Source organism: Tachyglossus aculeatus, chromosome 10, assembly GCF_015852505.1.
Source record: "Tachyglossus aculeatus isolate mTacAcu1 chromosome 10, mTacAcu1.pri, whole genome shotgun sequence".
Taxonomy (NCBI): domain Eukaryota; kingdom Metazoa; phylum Chordata; class Mammalia; order Monotremata; family Tachyglossidae; genus Tachyglossus; species Tachyglossus aculeatus.
In genome coordinates this window covers 52,050,926-52,060,196 of record NC_052075.1, presented here as the reverse complement: position 1 = coordinate 52,060,196, position 9,271 = coordinate 52,050,926, and positions in this window count along the sequence as shown.

Here is a 9,271-nt window from a genome sequence, read left to right as displayed (position 1 = left end):
TACAGATGAAGTAACAGGCACAGAGAAGTTAAGTGACTTGCCCAAAGTCACACAGCTGACAACTGGCGGAGCCAGGATTTGAACCCATGACCTCTGACTCCAAAGCCCGTGCTCTTTCCACCGAGCCATGCTGCTTCTCAATAATAATCAATAATTATTATTTTTCCAAGCACCTCCCAGGAGTCAGTTTCAGTCAATTGCATTTATTGAGCGCTTGTTGTGTGCAGAGCATACTTGGGAGAGTACGATATTATCATCATCAATCGTATTTATTAAGCGCTTACTATGTGCAGAGCACTGTACTAAGCGCTTATGATAATATGAGACCGATTCCCTAATCCGTTGTTGTGTAGGGACCGTCTCTATATGTTGCCGACTTGTACTTCCCAAGCGCTTAGTACAGTGTTCTGCACACAGTAAGCGCTCAATAAATACAAATGAATGAATGAGTTTACAGTCTAGAGTGAGGGGGTCCCAGCAAATGTCCATGGACCCAGGTACTGAGCATGTGTTGCTTACAAAACTGGCCTTTTCTAGCCAATCTCGAGGAGCTTCTTCTTGATGTGGTGATGGATGGGCAACTCTTGGAGGACTATGAGGACTGGGGAGAAGTGTGCAAACTGATGTCTTAATAATAATGATTACAATAATAATAATAAAAATGGTCTCTGTTAAGCGCTCACTATGCACCAATCACTGTTCTAAACCCTGGAGTAGATAAAAGGTCATCAGGTTGTCCAACGTGGGGCTCACAGTCTTCATCCCCATTTTACGGATGAGGTAACTGAGGCCCCGAAAAGTGAAGTGACTTGCCCAAAGTCACACAGCTGACAAATGGCGGAACGGGGATTAAAACCCAGGACCTTCTGATTCTCAGGCCTGTGCTCTAACCACTATACCATGCTACCACTCCAGTGCTTAGTACTGCACCTGGCACATAGTAAGCACTTAATACACTGTCACTACCCACAGGGTGCCCATTTTTGATCTTTTTCAAAGTCATGGGTCATGGGGCACCATGGTTTGAAGGAATTCCTCTGGTTGGTGACACAACTATATTGCACTGTGTTATTGTAGAGGAATGGGAATCGGCATTGACCATTGTGCTTTTCCTCATTGGCACCTGGAACAAGGTAATAATAACAATAACAACAAGAATAATAATAAATAATAATAATATAAATACTTATTATTATTATTGTAAGAAGCAGCGTGGCTCAGTGGAAAGAGCCCGGGCTTTGGAGTCCGAGGTCATGGGTTCAAATCCCGGCTCCGCCACTTGTCAGCTGTGTGACTTTGGGCAAGTCACTTCACTTCTCTGGGCCTCAGTGACCTCATCTGGAAAATGGGGATTAAGACTGTGAGCCCCCCGTGGGACAACCCGATCACCTTGTAACCTCTCCAGCGCTCAGAACAGTGCTTTGCACATAGTAAGCGCTTAATAAATGCCGTCAAAAAAAATAATAATGACTTTGGTGTTTGTTGGGAAGCAGCATGGCGTAATGGATAGAGCATAAGCCTGGGAGTTAGAGGACATGGGTTCTAATCCTGGCTCCACCTCCTGTCTGCTATAGGGCCTTAAGTGAGGGTTTAACAAATACCACAGTTATTATTATCATTATTATGTGTTTACTATGTGCTAGGCACTGTACTAAGTGCTGGGATAGATATAAGATAATTGGGCTGGATACTGTCCTTGTCCCATATGGCGCTCACAGTCTTACTCCCCATTTTACATATAATAATGATAGTAATAATTATGATAATAATAATAACAATAATAATGGTATTTGTTATATGCTTATTATGTGCCAGGAACTGTACCAAGCGCTGGGGTAGATCCAAGATAATCAGGTCAGACACAGTCCCTATCCCACATTGGACTCACAGTTCTAATCCCCATTTTATTAATAATAATAATAATAGCATTTATTAAGCACTTACTATGTGCAAAGCACTGTTCTAAGCACTGGGGAGGTTACAAGGCGATCAGGTTGTCCCACAGGGGGCTCACAGTCTTAATCCCCATTGTACAGATGAGGGAACTGAGGCACAGACAAGTTAAGTGACTTGCCCAAAGTCCCACAGCTAAGTGGCAGAGCCGGGATTCGAACCCACGGCCTCTGACTCCAAAGCCTGGGCTCTTTCCACGGAAGTAACTGAGGCCCAGAGAAGTGAAGTGACTTGCCCAAGGTCACACCGCTGAGAAGTGGCAGATCTGGGTCTCTTCAAGGCCCTACTGAGAGCTCACCTCCTCCAGGAGGCCTTCCCAGACTGAGCCCCTTCCTTCCTCTCCCCCTCGTCCCCCTCTCCATCCCCCCCATCTTACCTCCTTCCCTTCCCCACAGCACCTGTATATATGTATATATGTTTGTACATATTTATTACTCTATTTATTTTACCAGTACATATCTATTCTATTTATTTTATTTTGTTAGTATGTTTGGTTTTGTTCTCTGTTTCCCCCTTTTAGACTGTGAGCCCACTGTTGGGTAGGGACTGTCTCTATATGTTGCCAACCTGTACTTCCCAAGCGCTTAGTACAGTGCTCTGCACACAGTAAGCACTCAATAAATACGATTGATTGATTGATTGATTAATTAGAACTCAGGTCCTCTCACTCCCAGGCCCAGGGTCTTTCCATTAGGCTATGCTGCTTTGGCTCCTCATAACCGATCCAACCCACTCCTCACTGGATCACTCCCTGCAGCCCCTTCCCAGGGAGCCCGTACCTGAATCAGAGCAGAAACTAAATTTCTTATCTCGGTCAAAATTTGGTGTCGTCGGGCACCACAGTTTGTAGTCGGTGTTTCTGATACATTTGCTCACAATTTCACCCTTCCAGATGGATGGGAAAGAACACGGTCGGCCTCCAGAACTTCCCCCAAACGCTACGCACGGAAACAAACAACAAAATGGGAGTCAGGAGGGAAATAGCCAGGTCAACACACATGGATCTCCAACCTATCTTTTCAGTCAGACAGTCTGTCAATCGTATCGATTGAGTGCTTACTGTGTGCAGATCCCTGGACTAAACAAGAAGCAACATGGCCTAGCGGCCAACTGTCAGCTGTGTGACTTTGGGCAAGTCACTTAACTTCTCTGTGCCTCAGTTCCATCTGTCAAATGGGGATGAAGACTGTGAGTCCCCCGTGGGACAACCTGATCTCCTTGTAACCTCCCCAGAGCTTAGAACAGTGCTTTGCTAATAGTAAGCGCTTAATAAATGTCATTATTATTATTATTATTATTATTATTATTATTATTATTATTATTATTATTATTATGGAACACTGGCCTGGGATTCAAAAGGACATGGATTCTAATCTGGGCTCTGCCACTTGTTGGCTGCGTGACCTTGGCAAAGTCACTTGCATATAAAGAATATAAGCTCCTTATGGTCAGAGAGCGTGTCTCATGCTCTGCTTATACTTCCCCAGGTGCCTAGTACAGTGCATTGCCCTCAATGGGAACTCAGTAAGTAGCATCCCTTCTCCTCCTCCTGCTCTTCTTCTTCCTCAATCAATCAATCGGGTATTTATTGAGTACTTACTATGTGCAGAACACTGTACTAAGCACTTGGGCGAGTACAACACCAGCACTTATTATAGTGCCTGGCACATAGCTATTGCTTAACAAATACTATCATTATTAGTTAGCAGACATGTTCCTTGCCCATAACAAGCTTGCAGTCTATTTTAGAGTTTAGAGCCTTCTCCTCCTCCTCCTCCTCCTTCCCCTCATTCTCCTCCTGCTCCTCTTCCTCCTCCTCCTTCTCCTCCTGCCCCTTCTCTTCCTCCTCATTCTCCCTCTGCCCCTCCTCCTCCTTCTCCTCCTCTTCCTCCTTCTCCTCCTCTTCTTCCTTCTCCTTCTCCTCTTCCTTCTCGTCCTGCTCTTCCTCCTTCTCCTCCTCCTTCTCCTTCTCCTGCTCCTCCTCCTTCTCCTCCTCCTTCTCCTCCTCCTTCTCCTTCTCCTGCTCCTCCTCCTTCTTCTCCTCCTCTTCCTCCGTCTCCTCCTTCACCACGTCTTCCTCCTCCTTCTCCTCCTCCTCCTGTCCCTCCTCCTCCTCCTTCTCCTCCTCTTCTTCCTTCTCCTTCTCCTCCTCTTCTTCCTTCTCCTTCTCCTCTTCCTTCTCCTCCTGCTCTTCCTCCTTCTCCTCCTCCTTCTCTTTCTCCTCCTCCTTCTCCTCCTCTTCCTCCGTCTCCTCCTCTTCTTCCTTCACCTCCTCCTCCTTCCCCTCCTTCTCCTCCTTCTCCTCCTCTTCTTCCTTCTCCTTCTCCTCTTCCTTCTCCTCCTGCTCTTCCTCCTTCTCCTCCTTCTCCAGCTCCTCCTCCTTTTCCTCCTTCTCCTCCTCTTCCTCCGTCTCCTCCTCTTCCTCCTTCACCTCCTCCTACCGCTCCTCTTCCTCCTCCTCCTCCCCCTCCGGCTCCTCCTTCTTCTCCTTCTCCTCCTCCTCCTCCTACCGTACGGTCAGTGCTTCCTCCTGGTTGGCCTTGATAACACACATGGAACTGGACACAACAACAAGGACGTGAGAGGCCGCTGTCATCCCCCACTTTATCAACCTCTGGGAGAACAATATTTCCACATCTTCTCCTCATCATAGTTGGTAGTTGTGGAGCACCAAAGATGGTTGGATACGTGGGTGTCCCAGATGCAGTGTTTATACACCTGACTTTTGTAATAAAGGGGGAAAATACACCTGGGATAACCTGCAAAGAGAGCGGGAAGAAAGAGACCCATCAGCTTTCATGTGCTGCCCCCTTAATCACCCTGACACAATAACCCCCATTTCTCTCACAAGCAGCGTGGCCCAGGGGATGGAGCTCAGGCCTAGGCGTCACAAGGGATTGAGTTCTAATCCCGGCTTCATCACTTGTCCGCTGTGGTTCCTTGGGCAAGTCGCTTCACTTCTCTTGGCCTCTGTTCCCTCATCTGTAAAATGGGGGTTAAGACTGGGAACCCCATGTGGGACATGGACTATGTCCAACCTGATTAGCCTAGATCTACCCCAGCGATAAGTACGGTGCCTGGCCCTTAGTAAGCGCTTAATACCATAAGGAAAAACACAAAATCTGAGATGTGGATGACTAGGAAACATAATAATGACGGTGGAATTTATTAAGTGCTTACTATGTGCAAAGCACTGTTCTAAGCGCTGGGGAGGTTACAAGGTGATCAGGTTGTCCCACATTGGGCTTACAGTCTTAATCCCCATTTTACAGATGAGGTAACTGAGGCATAGAGAAATTAAGTGACTTACCCAAAGTCACACAGCTGACAATTGGTGGAGCCGGGATTCGAACCCATGACCTCTGACTCCAAAGCCCGTGTTCTTTCCACTGAGCCACGCTGCTTCTCTAAGTGGGAAACATCAAGGTTCCCACTCTCCTCTTCCATCCAGATTGGTTGTTTCAGAGGGTGTCTGCCTCAAAATCATTCATTCATTCAATCGTAGTTATTGAGAGCTTACTGTGTGCAGAGCACTGTACTAAGCGCTGGGGAAGTACAAGTTGGCAACATAGAGAGACGGTCCCTACCCAACAGTGGGCTCACAGTCTAGAAGGGGGGACAGAGAACAAAACCAAACATATTAACAAAATAAAATAAATAGAATAAATATGTACAAATAAAATAAATAAATAAACAGAGTAATAAATATGTACAAACATATAGACATATATACAGGTGCTGCGGGGAGGGGAAGGAGGTAGGGCGGGGGGAGGGGGAGAAGAGGGAGAGGAAGTAGAATCAAATCTGTCTCTCCCTCACTGAGGAGCAGCTGGCCACCCTTTTACACAATTCCTCTAAGAATCTTTTATTTTTTCAGGCATTTACGAAGCTCTTACCATGTTCCAAGCACTGCACTAAGCGTTGGGGTAGATATAAGGTAACCAGGGGGAAAACGGTCCATGTCTCACTTGGGGCTCACAGTCTCAATCCCCATTTTACAAATGGGGGAACTGAGGCACAGATCATTTAAGTGACTTGCCCAAGGTGACACAGCTGACAAGTGGCGGAACAAGGATTAGAACTCAATTAATCTGACTCCCGGTCCTGGGCTCTTTCTGCTAGGCCATGCTGCTTTTTTCTGAAGATTCTCCAAAGTATTTCTCCAGCTCAGATGAAGTCCACTGATACACTGTGAGTTTCAAGTCTACGGAGAGAAATTGGTGGAGCTCCTGTCTGAAGTTCTTCTAGATTGTGAGCCCGCCGTTGGGTAGGGACCGTCTCTATATGTTGCCAACTTGTACTTCCCAAGCGCTTAGTACAGCGCTCTGCACACAGTAAGCTCTCAATAAATACGATTGAATGAAGGAGAGGCAGGGAAAGACTTTCAAACTGTTGTGGGCGGAGAAAATGTTGGTCATATTGTTGTATTGTACTCTCCCAAAGCTTAATACGGTGCTCTGAACACCCTAAGCGCTCAATAAATTCCATTGATTGATTAATTGAGGGATAATTCAGGGCCGGCTGATATAACAAGTAGCAGAGCTGGGATTAGAACCCACGTCCTTTGACTTTCAGGCCTGAGCTCTTTCCACTAGGCCACACTGTTTTCTGACTCTTTTGTTGCAGAGACTCAGTAGAACCAAGGGAAAACTCAACGCGGTTGTGCTTGTTTACCTATATCTTGGCAGTTTTTCCACTTTTTATCCTTGTCATAGTTTCTGGTTGTTGCACACCAATCCTTCCCTGCTCCCCTGAGGATGCATGAAAAGTAGAGTTTCCCTTTGTATCTGATGGGAAAGAAACATTGATCCGTGGCTGCAAACAAGAACAGAATTAATCAATTAATCAATTAATCCCTAGTGTTAGTTTTTTTATGGTATTAAGCACTTACTATGTGCCAGGCACTGGCACATAGGCCCTCAGGTAGATGAGAAGCAGCGTGGCTCAGTGGAAAGAGCCCGGGCTTTGGAGTCAGAGGTCATGGGTTCAAATCCCGGCTCCGCCACACGTCTGCTGTGTGACCTTGGACAAGTCACTTCACTTCTCTGGGCCTCAGATCTGTAAAAATGGGGATTCAGACTGTGGGACAACCTGATCACCTTGTAACCTCCCCAGCGCTTAGAACAGTGCTTTGCACGTAGTAAGCGCTTCATAAATACCAACATTATTATATAATATAATCGAGTTGGACACAGTCCCTGTCCTAACAGAGCTCCCAGTCTTATTCCCCATTTTCAGGTGAGGAAGCAGAGGCCCAGAGAAGTGAAGTGACTTCCCCAAGGTCACACAGCAGACAAGTGGCAGAGCTGGGATTAGAACCCAGGTCCTGTTTCGGTAAAAAGGTCATACACCCGCAGATTGTTGGCAGGATAGCCGCTTCAGTAGAAACTGTGGTCTTCACCAGCTGTTTTTAGGATTCTCACTGAGTTAATCCACCCCCAGAATGTCCCAAGTGGTTCTCTGGTCAGAGACCTTCGTCTCTGATAATAATAATAATAATGATGATGGTATTTAGTAAGCACTTACTATGTGCAAAGCACTGTTCTAAGCGCTGGGGAGATGACAAGGTGATCAGGTTGTCCCCCGGGGGGGCTCACAGTTTTAATCCCCATTTTACAGATGAGGGAACTGAGGCACAGAGAAGTGAAGTGACTTGCCCAGAGTCACATAGCTGACAGTTGGCGGAGCCGGGATATGAACCCATGACCTCTGATGATAGACACCCACCCTGCCTGAGGCGGGGTGGGGGGAGTGAGGTTCACGTGAGTGTGGGTGTGAGCTGAGTGTGGGTGTGAGTTGAGTGTGGGTGAGATTTGGGGGAAAGATATAGTTTAAATATCAAAAGCAGCTGTTTCAGTGGCCGGGGTGAGTTGACAAATGAGCTCTGAAGCCTACGGTTAGATTCCAGTAAACCTCTGAGAGAGAGTTTGTGAGCCCATGCTCCATCCACTATGCCAAGCTAGTTCTCTTCCTCCCTTCAAAGCCCTACTGAGAGTTCACCTCCTCCCGGAGGCCTTCCCACACTGAGCCCCATTTTTCATTCATTCATTCATTCAATCGTATTTATTGAGCGCTTATAGTGTGCAGAGCACTGTACTAAGCGCTTGGGAAGTAGAGACGGTCCCTCCCCAACAGTGGGCTCACAGTGTCCTCCTCCCCATCTCCCCCGCTCTACCTCCTTCCCGTCCCCGCAGCACCCATATATATATTTGTACAGATTTATTACTCTATTTATTACTTGTACATATTTACTATTTATTTTGTTAATAAAGTGCATATAGCTTTAATTCTATTTGTTCTGACGATTTTGACACCTGTCTACATGTTTTGTTTTGTTGTCTGTCTCCCCCTCCTAGACTGTGAGCCCGTTGTTGGGTAGGGACCGTCTCTATATGTTACCGACTTGTACTTCCCAAGCGCTTAGTACAGTTCTCTGAACACAGTAAGCGCTCAATAAATACGAATGAATGAATGAATGTTGTTTCCCTAAAAATTGGTTATGGTATTAAGCTCTTTCTGAGCAGGGAATATGTCTGTTTATTGTTATATTGTACTCTCCCAAGCTCTTAGTACAGTGTTTTTCACACAACAAGCGCTCAATAAACACAACTGAATGAATAAATAACAAATGCCATTAAAATAAAACATGACAATTTCCTTAGGGAAATTGAAAGAAGGGAAAGTGTTACCTTGGGGAATGGAGCTGTCCAACACAAATCCCAGGAGGAGGAGAGGCCAAGAAGGGTTCATCCTGAAGTTTGCAAGGGAAAAACTGAGGCTCAAGGGATGGAGAAATGGAGTCTTTTGGAACTGGAGAGCTGGGCAGTTTCCCTTCTTATGGCCAGTAAGGAGTCCAGCAGCTCCTCCCCGGGCTGAGGTGGAAAGAGTCTGTTGGCGACCTGGGCTCCACAAAAGCTCACAGCAAGGGAGCAATTCTCTGCCTCATTGTTCACAAGAATTCAATAATTGGGACACAATGGTCAGTGAGCAAACTGTGTTCTCTCTACCCCAGAGATGGTCCCAGATACCTTCTCCTCTACAGCCTGTTCCTAGTTATAAGCCACCAACCCGCTTTGGTGGCCCACTTCATTGAGCTGGTGTCCTCTCCCTTTCTCCTCACCCTGGGCAGCCGGGAGGTCCTCAGTGTGGACCTCAGAAGGCTCTGGAAGCAGCATGGCCTAGTGGGAAGAACGTTGGGGCTTCATTTTCTGTACCTCAGTTCCCTCATCTGTAAAATGGGGATTGAGACTGTGAGCCTCCATTTGGGACGTGGACTGTACCCAGACTGATTAGCTTGGATCTACTCCAGCGCTCCGTA